Raw genomic sequence first — 12,897 nt, forward strand, 5'->3', positions numbered from 1 at the left:
ATTGGCCGACTGTTGCAAGCGCTGGCATCATTGCCGTCTCCGAAGTGTATATATAGGCACACTATAATAGATACGTACGTATTTACAGTGCCAAATGAACGATCTGGTGTTTCGTCCCTTGGCGCTATCCTGCTCGACCTGACAGGCAGGTGTCACGTAGTGCGTTGCACTGAAAGCGCATTGAGCATACAGCGAAATCTACGCGAGCGTTTTTATAGACAAATGTTCGAAGATTTCTATCTCCAGCTGCCACTTGAAAGTGCGTTTAGCTAGAAAGCCAGAACTAGTCTCTGCGCTTTCAAGCATATACTAGATAATACGAAGATAAAGAGACAAAGTGTAAACATATCAATGTCAGATTCAATATTTCTTGCCACTCGTAAATCCTCAAACCTGCCAGTTCTTCGTTAGTGCTTGAAAAAGTCGAATTTTGTGTTGTTTAAAAGCAGACACTGGTTCATCCAAACATGGCTTTGCCTAGTCCGTCGCATTGAATGAATGAATTATCAAATGCATGTGCATTGGAGCAATCAGGCGATATAGCTGAAAAATTCACCTTCGTTGTTCTCCTTTCACTTTGCCTCATGCTATTCTGACTCAATTTTTGCCATTGTCAAAGAAGCAATTTCCGACTGGCACAGCAACGCTCATCTGGATGGCACCAGTTGATGTCGTAACTTGTCATTGCTCCTTTCAGCAAATATAATAATGATACTTTATTGCGTCAAGCATTAAAAAATGTACAAAAATCTGGCCTGCCAAAGCCTCATTGGGCTTGAGTGGCAGCGCCCGACAGGCAGCGGAACCGCGCAGATATACACACAGCCATAAACGCGCATTAAAAATTACGGAGCATCAAATTAGTACAGTGGCAAAATAAAAATAGACACAAAACTCAAGTTACATATAGAGAAAAAAAGATCTCATCAGAATAAATATCACGGAAGGAAAACCAAAATGGCATGAGAGTACTCAGATCAGAGCAAAAAATACTGCAGTGACCAGTGAAATCACAGGGTTTACTTCACAAGTGGTACGGCATATGTGTACAACGTCGTAAACCCACTCATTGGTGTATCGCAGCATGTTTTTTTATTTATATTTAGTTTTTTCCCGGCAAACACTTGGAGGTAACCTGTTAAATTAAAAGGGAACGTAAAAATCTCTTACTCGTTTTCCATATCTTATAAACCGTCGGGGAACACACAAAGGTTCCTTCGGTCAAAGAGACCGTGTGCGAACATACGGAATCTTATAGTCACTAAACCAAAAAATCTTTCAGGACAATCGTTTCCATCAAAAGGCGATCAAAATCAGGTAGCGAAAATACCTTAAAACATCAGAATTGGAGTGCAGGTTTAAATCATAGCCAATATTTTTAACAAAGATCGTAGGAGAGAATTATTCCTGTTTTTCCAACGAACTGCACAGTGAGCATAAATCGTTATGCCATAACGCAGTACGCTATAACCGAGAGCGTTTACATTAACTTTGCGTATTGAAAGCGGCATGTAGTACCTAATGTTGCAGAGCACACAGGAGACGGTTCGGAGCTTTTTACAAACGTGGGAAAAGTTATCATTCCAAGAAAGAGTACTGTCAAAGTATATTCCTAGGTATTTCACTGTAGTTTTATAGCTCACGGGTAGACATTGACATTGAGAGCAATCAAATCTGTGCGAGAACAGCTGATGGTTTAAATCTGCGTTCTTCATCAGGCTGTGAAAGCATATAAGTTGAGTCTTAGAGCTGTTAACTTTGATTGAGTTGTGTGAGAACCAGCCCATAGCAATAGTTGCTGCAGCTTGAAGAGAAGAAAGGGAGTCAGACTAGTTTGGCGACTGGGATGCGAAGACAGTATCGTCAGCGTATTGATACAGGCACAGCGTTTCAAAGGTCATTCACGTAGGCGTTAAATAACAGGGGACTAATTATAGAACATTGAGGAACACCAGCTTTTATTAGCAAAGAAGCGCTCTTTGCCCGCCGAATCGAGACGTATTGCGCTCTCTGTTGTAAAAAATTTTCCAGAAGCGAAAGAAACACTCCACGGAAGCCTAACCTGGACAGTTTACATAATAACACAGTGTGACAAACGCTGTCAAAAGCCTTGCTGACATCCAGAAATAGTGCACATGCCACTTGGTTACATTCAAAAGAACATTTTAACATGTCCGAAAAGTCCTCCAAAAGCATTTCCGTCCCTTTATTTTGTACAAAACCATACTGATGCGGCGACAGGATTTTGTGCTTATCTAAGAAACTTGTCATTGTAAACAGCAGATGTTTTTCTTTTATTTGAGTCAAAGAGGGCAAGACTAAAATAGGACGAAAATTATCATCCCTATTATATGCACCACCTTTGTGAACTGCGGTAATAATAGCCGCTTTCATGTTCACCGGGATCTTGCCACTTGAGATAAGGCTGTTGAACAACGATAGCAACACGCCTTTTAGTATGTCGAACAAGGCTCGCAGATCATGAACTGAAATGTCATTCCCACACATCTATTGCGTTTAAGACCAAAAATAATTGAACTTAGCTCATCCTCACTTAGCAAATGTAGGTGTGCTGATTCGACTGTGCTGTTCTTAAGAGTACAAAAAAAGGAATGCTGTTGCGCACCACCCGAAACTTGCGACAAAAACTTGCTGAATTCATTAGCTATGTTTTCTTCGTCAGTGCGAAAATACGACACAAAAACATTTCCATCATTGCCACGCCTTTGGCACTTCTTAGATTATTAATCAAAGACCACGTTTTTCTAGTATCTGAGCCTGCATTCTTAAATTTGTTACGGAAATGTACTCGTTTAGCCTGACGAATCATTGCATTTGCTTTATTTCTTGCAACCTTTAACTTTGGCCGTAGCAGGATAGATGCAGGTGCCCTTTTTGACTGGGCCCAGAGTAGATCTTTTTATTTTATAGCTGATAGTATTTTGGAGGTCATCCAAGAGTTTATTGCACTGCCTGATTTCAACGACGCGAGTAGCTTCTTTGTTAAACTCTTGTACTAGTTCAACAAGTTTATCATAAATGTCTATTGGGGACACATTTTCCAAGAACACTTCCCAATCGTATTCCGATGCCAGTCTGGAGAAGATTTTGGGATCACAGATGGATATTTCTTTTTTGCCGCGATCCGCTGTTGGAGGGTTTGATTTCCGGGCTAAAGAGCAACAAAGTAATGGTCTGACAGTTTTGCTTCGACGATAGCAGATGGTAGGGCGAAATCCGGAGCTCTTATATTTATATGGTCGATGCAAGAGATGACTAGTTGGCCCGCCAGAAATTCTTCCTGCGTTGCTTTCTGGATAGTTGGTTGCCTTCCCCATTTTGATAACAGATAACATGACACAGCAAAGGCCATGCATATGTTACATGGCCTTTGGCATCTTCGGTACGACCTAAATGTGTTCCACAGCTGTGATTTCCTCAGTGCATATAGAAGCAACGAAGTGAGGCCAAATACTTCTGAGAATAACTGATACGTGGGCAAGTTCATTCGGATTCATGATTAAGGCAGATTTGAGCCTAACACTGTGTAACACTACTACACAGACTGACGTTTCGGGCAGTCGAGACAAGATTCTCATTAAAACCTCTTTGAGACTTGGCAAACCATTAGCTAGGTGGGAAAAAGTAATTGTGATTCAGAATTGTAGCCTCAACATTGAGCACAAGGCAAGAGGTGAGTTTTTTATTGTGATCATTTTGTACAAGCATGCGCACTAGCGTTACAGTAGTACAAGCATCTTTGTAGCACTTCCCTGCATAAAAAGGGTCATGTTGCATACTGCTTAGCCGGTGTTATGCATTGTCCACTTATATGGTGTTGATGCCCAGAATCTTTACAAAACGGAACTTCTTTGGTACAGTCTTGTGGCTGCTTGTGTTGTTCTCTCCTAGCCAGAGGCATGAAGGGGGGCTCTAGGTCACTGACCAAGTCTGATGTATAACCCGACGTTTCGGAACTGCATACGGGTTCCTTGTTCACTGAGTTGGACAGGAAATCATCGTCACTTATGTAGCCAGCACGTGACGTAACGCACAAGCGTAAATGTCTGGCATAGTCCCTGGTGTCCGGCTTATCGTAGCTGGCGTCGATTGAATGATCAGCAATTCTAGCACCCGCCGGGATGACATGTTCTGTTCCTTGGCAACAACAGTGGCATTGTCCCAGTGAATCTTGTGACTATGTTCCTGCGCATGCTTGGCAATGGCGTTAGTTGTGTGGCTATTATTTCTTCCGTCACGTTTTTTTTTCATTTCCATGCCTGACCAGATGAACTTGTGTCGAACCCTTCATTATGTAGCCAGAGGCAGTGGCACTGCTTATGTCCTGTTTGCCATGAATGGTCCTTTTGTCCGCGTCTATACACTATGACCTGGGCTTACCTGCTGGCTGCTGAAGTGCGCCTGCATTTTCCAGTTCAACTACTCGGACATTAATGTCTGGATACAAATTGGGTAGATCTTGCATGCCATGACCAATATCAGAGTAAGTTTTCTGTTTCTGCCAGCACTTTTGCTCCTGCACTTTCATTTTCCTCCAGTCCCGGAGCTGTGGAAAGAAGCTGTCTGCAGTAGCTGGAAGTGTTGTCCTAAGCCTTTGGCCCGTAAACATTTGCACTAGCAAGGAGCTATTTTTCAGCGGGCTGAGTCTATAATCGTGTGTCTTGTAGGCATCACATGACGTCTCAAGGGAGTTCTTTATCATATTACAGTGGCTTTTGTGAGATCATTGCGCTGTTGGTAGCGTGAACTGCACGCCATTTGTTAGAATTCTTATGAATTCTGGGAACATTGAGCTATGCCCTTTTGCAAGCTACAGATTGTTGTGGTTCACGACCACTACACTATTGCACGCCTAGTGAAAACAAAGAGGCACTGAGTCGCACCCACAGGTCCTGTCAAACTAGCCAGTACTAGCTCACTATACCCTTACGAGTATTTTGCGACGATGAGCCACCATACCTCTCCAATAGAAAATATGTCCATGGTGAACTTTAGTTACAGCTTTTCTCAGAATCCCAGTTGCAGGAGTGTCACTTTTCTCTTAGCCCTGTGGTGCTAGCATGTATGACATCACTTGAAGACATTTGCTGTGTGTATGTATTTATGATGCAGTACTTTGTCGTCTTGCTAGGCATTTGTTGATACCAAAGTGACCTTCAAGTGAGAATTGCTGGGTAAGCTCCTGTAGATTCTTGAGCGCGATTGTTTTGTTGCGAAGGTACCAACATGTCTTGGACTACATGGTCCTTGTGAAGTTAGAATTCTTTCAGACTTTGCAACACCTTGTCCAGCTCTTTCGTGTGAAGAAACGAAGTTGGCAGCAGCATTAATCTAGCAATTGCTCTTTCTTCAGTTCTTGTAAAGAAAGCGGGGAGAGGCAGCATGCATAGCCTTCAATCCTGGTAGGCCCTTCTGGTGCCTGTTATTCTGCTTCACATGAGACCTTGACAGGGTATCAACTGCGGGAAAGTCCTTGCCTAAGATTTACATTATGCCTCATAATGTATCAATCATATGCACATTTTATGAATTGGGAAACAGATTGCTGCCCAATTTATAAGATTTATTTTGCGCTTGCAAGAAAGCAAGCGCTTCTACATCTGGGCATAGCCAAGCATTCTGTCTCTGCAAAATATATTAAGGCGTATCTAGTAACATGTTGCCCATCGTCTTGCTTTTGGCTGTGCACTGCAACTAGACCACAGCACAAAGCATCAGCTGTGATTAGCAGCTGGTCTCTCATTTTGAGGAGCACCAGCCAAGCACTGGATCTGAAGAAAGTATTTCTTTCCATTTTTTGAGAATTCTTGATCCTGTGTGGGTTCCAGATAAACCATGCTTTGAAAACAGCATGCTGCACAATGGGTGTAGTGTTTGTCATGTTAGGAGCGAATAAGTCTAGACAGGTGGTCATGGCCATTAGCAGCTGTAGTTCTGATTTGGAGGACGGTCTTGGCATGTCTGTGACAGCTTTGAGCTTGTTTTCGTTCATGATGTGCCCCAAGTAGGATATTATTGTGATGCCAAACTTGCATTTCTCTTTGTAGATGGCAGCTCTCGCAGAGTGGGTGGTCTCAAGTGTACTGCAGTGTTCATTGTGTTGCTGTTTACTTGAGCACCAACTGATAACCTCGACCATATGACAAGCAACACATATAAGTACTTGATGAATGTCATTCATATACCAATGTATTTGATCTGGGGCACGCCAGATACCAAATGGCATGAGCAGTTAAAGGGAAAGCAATGGAACGGTGCTGTAAAGGTGGTCGAGAACTTGCCGTCATTTCTCATTTCTCAAAACCCTGAATTTGGGCATCAATTTTTGAGATACCAAGCTGTGACTCGTTGCATCTGAAGGGTATGCTTTACTGCAGGAATTGGATGTGACGCTCATAGGACTTGCTTCTTCAGTTTTTCTGCAATCCACAAAAGTGTGCAGTGCTCCTGATGGCTTCGTCACCACTACCTTAAGCGTGCACCAAGGATTTGGCTCTGTCATAGCTGTGGCAAAACCAATCTTAAACCTGGAGAAGTTTTGCTTTCATCTTCTATAAAAGTAGCCATACAAAACAGTGAAATGTTCGTGCAAAGCACACGTGCTCCAGTTTCAACAGTGTCATGCAAGCTGCGCAAAGTATTTGAGGATGCGGCTTTGAATGTCCACAACTATTAACATTCTGAATCTAAGCGCTCGACTTCACCTTCACAATAACCTCTGTGACCTATTTAGCAAATTTATTTGCAAATAGCGGTGTTCTGCCTGATGCACGAGATGGAACATTATGTTGTGCTAATTTCGTCATACACTGACCACAGTAACGTCGAGATCACCTTCGTGAAATGTCACGAACCACATTGATTTCAGGGTGAGACAAAATTATCATCTGTGTCAAAGAGAAATAAGCGATGCCCGTGGCAAGGTGTCATTCAGGTGGCTGAGTTCCTCCAGGAGGTAGGGGGTGATACGAGTGAGAACCCTCAAAAGCCTATTATGGCCATAGCCAAGCAGCCTCAGGTGACATAGTAAAAATTTTTCGCCATGGTGTCATTAGGCACAACCCTATGTAATTTTTTGCTTCCTCAATTCTTGCATGGCTCACAAGTGTCCGGTGGTAAATTTCTGAAGCCACATCAACCTTGATATAGCATCCCTAGTTCCGAATACTTCAATCTGCATGCCACTATGTAGGGGGGTGTTACTGGGAAGGAGCCTAACGAACAGCTGCACATAGATAAAAACTCGCTAAAAACTGTTATTGCGGAAGGACTGCACAACATCAACACACGCTATATGATACAAGAATATTGCTGCTATCAAAGATGAATTCAGTCAGTAATTGAGGATGCAGATGGCTTTACTCAATAGCCTTATAAAAATGGCAAAAGAAAGCTAATAAATTTGGAATGCATGTTTCGAATCTTGCCTGAAATATTGTTGATATTCCAGGAGTCAATATGTCTTCAAATATCTCACGCAGTAGAAACTCCTGTTCTACTTCTCCATGACCTTCAGGTATGCTAGAGAAGTCTTTCTCGTCATTGGGCTCCAAAATATAGTTGAGCAACGAGAGTAGACCTTGGTGGCTGACAGGATGGCTCTTCTGTAAGTGCTGTGCTTAGAAGAAAAAAGCATGCATATATCTTCAACACCGTAATGGGCATTAACTGTTAGGGATGAAACATGAAAAACCCTAAGGAAAACACTTAGGTTTGGTGGAAATTTAGAAAATACACACAGACTAAAGACAGTGAAGGAAAACGAAAGATGTTTTGTGTAAGCTCCTTCAGCAATGCGTTTGTTGCCTGTAGGCAACACCAGGCAGAACTCGGAAAGCGATCTTCACCCAGAGTCGACATCAATTATGCGTGCAATTTGTGCATATAGTCCTTGTCGAGTGTACATCCTGTATTGCATCTTTTATAATTACTCATCTGATGCCTTAGCAGCGAAGGTTTCTCTTCTGCCTTTCTTGTAAAAGAACTTTGGGAAGTGCCCAAGTGCATCTAGCTTGATTTTTTTGTGCATGGCACATGTGCTGATGGCCTGGAAGTGATTCGCAATATTAACGCCCATAGCGTTCAGGGCCCCGTGTCGCTGAAAATCCAGCAGTGGTGTTGGCGACCTTTTCCACATGAGAAAATTAATCCCAAACCATCAATCCCGATCCATGCAGGCCCTCCAAGTGGCATATAGGCGTTACTGAACTAAATGAAATTTTCAAAGTAGAATGTGCCAAAATATTCGTAAAGTATGACTTGCACACAACCTCGAGACATGATAGCGTTGGATTGTAATTTGAATATGCGAGAAAATACAGTTCTGTTGCGCGGGAGCTCAAACGCAAACGCCTTCCAGCTGCCATTCCAGGTCTGTCTTAGGAGTGGCACGGCCCCAGAAAGCTCGCCTTCATGCATAGCGTTCGCCACCAACATTTCCAAGGAAACATTACAGAAGCATAAGCTGCAGCTGCCGGGAAGCGTGAGAAGAAGCCAGGGATCTTTTAATACTATCGTGTTACACTCTTAAAGCCGCAGCTTAAGTGTCCTGCAATCTTTTCTTTTTCACTGTTTGGGGACTGCCTTCTTGATGGTGTTCCTTCGTTTCCTTTCTGCTGTAGGGCGAATACACTATCTGCTTTGAACGGCAGCAAAGCCACATTTTGATTGCACTTGATGCTGGCTGCACTAGCAATGCATCTTTCCTGAACACTATCCAACAGTTCACTAGATGTTATCAGTGAAATAGAAGAATGCACAGCACACCCTCGTGTACCACTTCATCCACCTCGAAGTAATATGCCATAGCTCTATTATCATATCCTTAACGTCCACTACTATCTTGGATTCATTTCAGATAGCTGGAATGTACAGAATAAAAAAGCTCGGAAGCGCTTGCACTCTTTGAAGTAATTTTGTAGGAGCATTTTCAGGCCGTTCTGGGGACACTAAAAATACTGGCTTTCCCGTAATCGAGAGTAAATGTAAGCATGAAATGGCAGCCGGAAAAGCAGATTGGTTGTAGATTATGCTAGCCACAATCTTAAAATGGGTGTAGCGCACATTCGCCACGGCACACCTCACCACACCATACCACACCGCACCACGCATGCTGTACACTGGTCCATACGGACGCAAGTTTCCTGTCAAAAACAGAACCCCATTGCAAGTCTCCTCTCGGTCCAGCAGACGCGCCGTGGACATCACGGACTGCTGGCATTGAAAAGAGCACAAGCAACTGTGTCTCAGTGCCAATAGATGACAATAGAGTGTGTAGTGCCTTGTATCTGCCTCTGAACGTCACTATTACAAGTGACAAATAAAACTTCAGCGTACTAGTAGTTACAGCTCGAGTGATATTGTGAGCAAATATTTAGGAGAACTCAGAAGCAATATTTTTTGTAACATGTTTGGGAAGTAACTAGTGTATGTAATGCAGTCTTGACTGTTTGCCAGGATGATCTGGTCTGAGTGCCAGGATAATGGCTCTGGCTTTTGGTTCATTGAAGGTGGCCGCAAACAGGAGCTAAAAGCATTTATGCTTAAAATGTATGCAGCAGTGGCACTGTTCGGTTAGTCAAGGACCTCATTTCATGGCCCTCATTCTGACACCTTCGAACACTGTTTCTGCCTTTGTAACGCTTCCTAGAATTTATCCTTCAAATTCTTATGTGAGAGAACCATGCGTCAATTTTGGCACCTTTCTCAAACTTGTAAGCCAGGCGAGTAGCAGGTAACAAAAAGCACTTTATTCCGAAATGCAGCCGGGTATACAAGGAGCACTGCGATAAGTAGAGGGCGTGTTGCACATGCGCACTGGTTGACTTCCAGGCAGGACATTGCGCTCCAGTACATCTTCCCTTCTTTGAGAAAAAAGAGGGAAAAAAAAGAAGAAACATTGATGAACATTTTGATTTCCAAACAAGGATTGCTTTGCTATTTACGTTCAGGAAGTGGATAACGTTGCGGCTCTTGGCGTACCCGTTCACTTCTTCGAAGTGGGGCTTGAATTGCGTCTGCTGGGGTACTTGGCACAGCCTGTCTTCGGGTTTCTGCTTGTGATTCAACAGGCTGAGCAGCATCTGTGGCCCTGAGATGCTCTCTCGTACAGCGTAACTGCTGTCCACTGTCTGTAGCCACTAAGTTGGATCACGGTGGCCCTGCAGGATCAATTAGCATGGCCGGGGCCCACGTTCTGCTGTGGGTGTCGTATACCGACACTCTGTTTCCGCTATGAAGGTCTGGCAAAGCTGTTGTAGTAGGAACGCTGTTTATGTCGTATTTCTTGTAGTCGCCGACGAACTGCTTCCGTGGGTATCGTCTTGGGCTCCAGGTGACAGTTGAGAACCGGGAGTTGGCTTCTGGTGTGACGTCCCATGAGCCTTTGAGCTGGCGACTGCAACTGTTCGTCCCTCGGAGTATTCCGCCACTCCAACAACGCACTGTAAAATTCAAGGGTGGAAAACGGCCATTTGTTTAGCAGATGCTTAGCTTCCTGAACGGCACGCTCTGCCAAGCCGTTGGCGCGCGGATGGTACGGGCTAGAAGTGGTGTGGCTGATATTAAATTGACCTGTGAATGCTTGAAATGATGCACTGTTGAAAGGAGGGCCGTTGTCAGTGCAGAGTTTGGCGGGAATGCCATGTGTCGCGAAGATTTCTGTACTTGCGTTGATCACAGCAGCAGCGGTAGTCCGACTGAGCTTGCGAACCTCGAAGAAAAACGAGTAAGAATCTACCACTATGAGGTAATCATTGCCTTCGTGGTGAAAAAGATCGACCCCGACAACCTGCCATGGCAAACTCGGTAGTTCGTGGCTCAGCATGGGCAGCCTGGCATTGTTTTTGTACTTGTGGCAAACAGCGCATGACTTCGCTACATCAGAAATATTGGTGTTAATGTTTGGCCAGTATGTCTTGCTCTCGCCTTCATTTTGTCTTCGCCGCAATGTGCAGCGTGGAGCAGGCCGAGACCTTCCTTGCGTTTTGATGGAGGAATTACAAGCTTGTTGCTTCTGAGAAGCAGCCCATCCTCGACGTATAGCTCATCACGGTAGCTCCAGTATGGCTTTAAGGCATGCGGGAGCTGCTGCTTGCTTTTGGGCCACTCTGTACTCGCGTAACGGCAGAGTTCGGTCATGAGGGTGTCCTTATCAGTCTCCGTTCTGATACTAAGCAGCTGTTGATCTGAAACAGGTAAAGAAGAAACAACATTGACTTGAAAGTGCTATGCTTCGTCCACCAGCTCTGTTTTGCAAGGAAAGCGTGAAAGTGCGTCGGCCAAAGACAGTTTCTTTCCTGGTTTGTATATCACGCTGATAGGGAATCTTTGAAGTGTGAGGCGCATGGGTTGAAGGCGAAGAGGCCAATCGCAAAGTGGTTTCTTGAAAACAGATTCCAGTGGACGGTGGTCTGATTCTACCGTGACTAGTGGTTGACCGAGTTTGTAGTCTTCGAATTTCATGCAGCCATGAACTATGGCTAGGGTTTCCTTTTCAATTTGTGCATACCGCTGTTGTGTGGCAGCTAAGGAGCGAGACGAATATGCAATGGGGTGGTCATCTTGCAAGATGACTGCTCCGACACCGTACTGGCTTGCGTCCACGGACAGTTTCACTGGCTTAGACTGGTCAAGGTATGCTAGGACTGGTGCTGTGGCAAGACTAGCTCGCAACTTTTGGAAACTGTTTTCCTGCACTTCTCTCCACGTCCAAGCGACGTCCTTCTTAAGTAGCTCCCGAATAGGTGCAGATGCGACTGACAGGTTTGGGATGAACCGAGACACAGTTTATCATTCCAAGGAACACTTGAAGCTCCTTACGGTTCTTCGGCGGTGGAACTTGCATGATGTCGTGAACTCTGCCTGGGTCCAGTGACAGTCCTTCAGCGGTGAGGAGGTGGCCGATGTAACGTACACTGGCTTGCAATAATTGGCACTTTTTTATTGAGCTTTAGATTACGTTCCCTACAGCGTTCAAACAAGGCGGTGAGGTTCGTGTCGTGCTCCTGCCTTGTCTTTCCCCAGACCAATATATCGTCCATTACGACAGCTACGCCAGCCAAGCTTCCAACGGCCTCGTGCATGGCGCGTTGGAAAACCTTTGGTGCTGATGTGATGCCGAATGACATGCGCAGAAATCTGTACCTTCCGAACGGCGTGCTCATGGTGCAAACGCGCGAACTTTCTTCGTCGAGGGTTATTTGCCAGAACCCTGACGCGGCATCGAGGGTAGAAAAATATGTGGCTCCTTGCAGCCGCGGCAGTAAGTCTTCCCATGTAGGCATATGGTAATGCTCCCGCAAAATCGCCTTGTTTAAGTCGGAAGGAACGAAGCATATGCGTATCTTATCCTTTTTCAGTACTACGACCATATAGCTAGACCACGAGCAAGGCTCTGTCGTCTTTGCAATGACGCCATCGCGTTCCATCTCGTCGAGCTTAGCTTTCACGGGCTCTTGGAGGGCGACGGGAATTCTCCTCGCTAGCTTTATGGTTGGTCGTACATCGGGCTTCAGCAGCAGGCGATAGGCGATGCCCTCAAGTTGTCCTAGACCCTGGAAGACGTCTTCAAAGCCAGATATGAGGATCTCGGACACTTCGTTGACGGAATCTATGCGTTTTATCAGGCCCAGTTTCTCAGCGACGTGTCCGCTTAATGTAACTGGTACATCTTGGACAACAACAAAAATACGTAACCTCGGTGCTTCGAGTCTTATTAGACACGAACAGGTTTATCTTTCCGATTGCTTGTTCTGTGTGGCCGAAAAACGTACGCAAGGTTGCGTAACAGTTCTGAGCAGACGCCGCGGACAACTTTCGAAAGACCGTTTCGGGCATAACACAACAGTTCGCGCCTGTGTCTATCTTACATTTGGT

At 44.7% G+C, this 12,897-nt stretch overlaps 1 pseudogene; it reads right to left on the reverse strand.

Moving 5' to 3' along the window:
- Positions 1–9,957: 9,957 nt before the first annotated feature.
- Positions 9,958–12,104, reverse strand: LOC142567976 (uncharacterized; annotated as a pseudogene).
- Between the last annotated feature and the right edge of the window lie 793 nt (positions 12,105–12,897).

Source organism: Dermacentor variabilis, unplaced genomic scaffold (assembly GCF_050947875.1).
Source record: "Dermacentor variabilis isolate Ectoservices unplaced genomic scaffold, ASM5094787v1 scaffold_15, whole genome shotgun sequence".
NCBI classification, from domain to species: Eukaryota; Metazoa; Arthropoda; class Arachnida; order Ixodida; family Ixodidae; genus Dermacentor; species Dermacentor variabilis.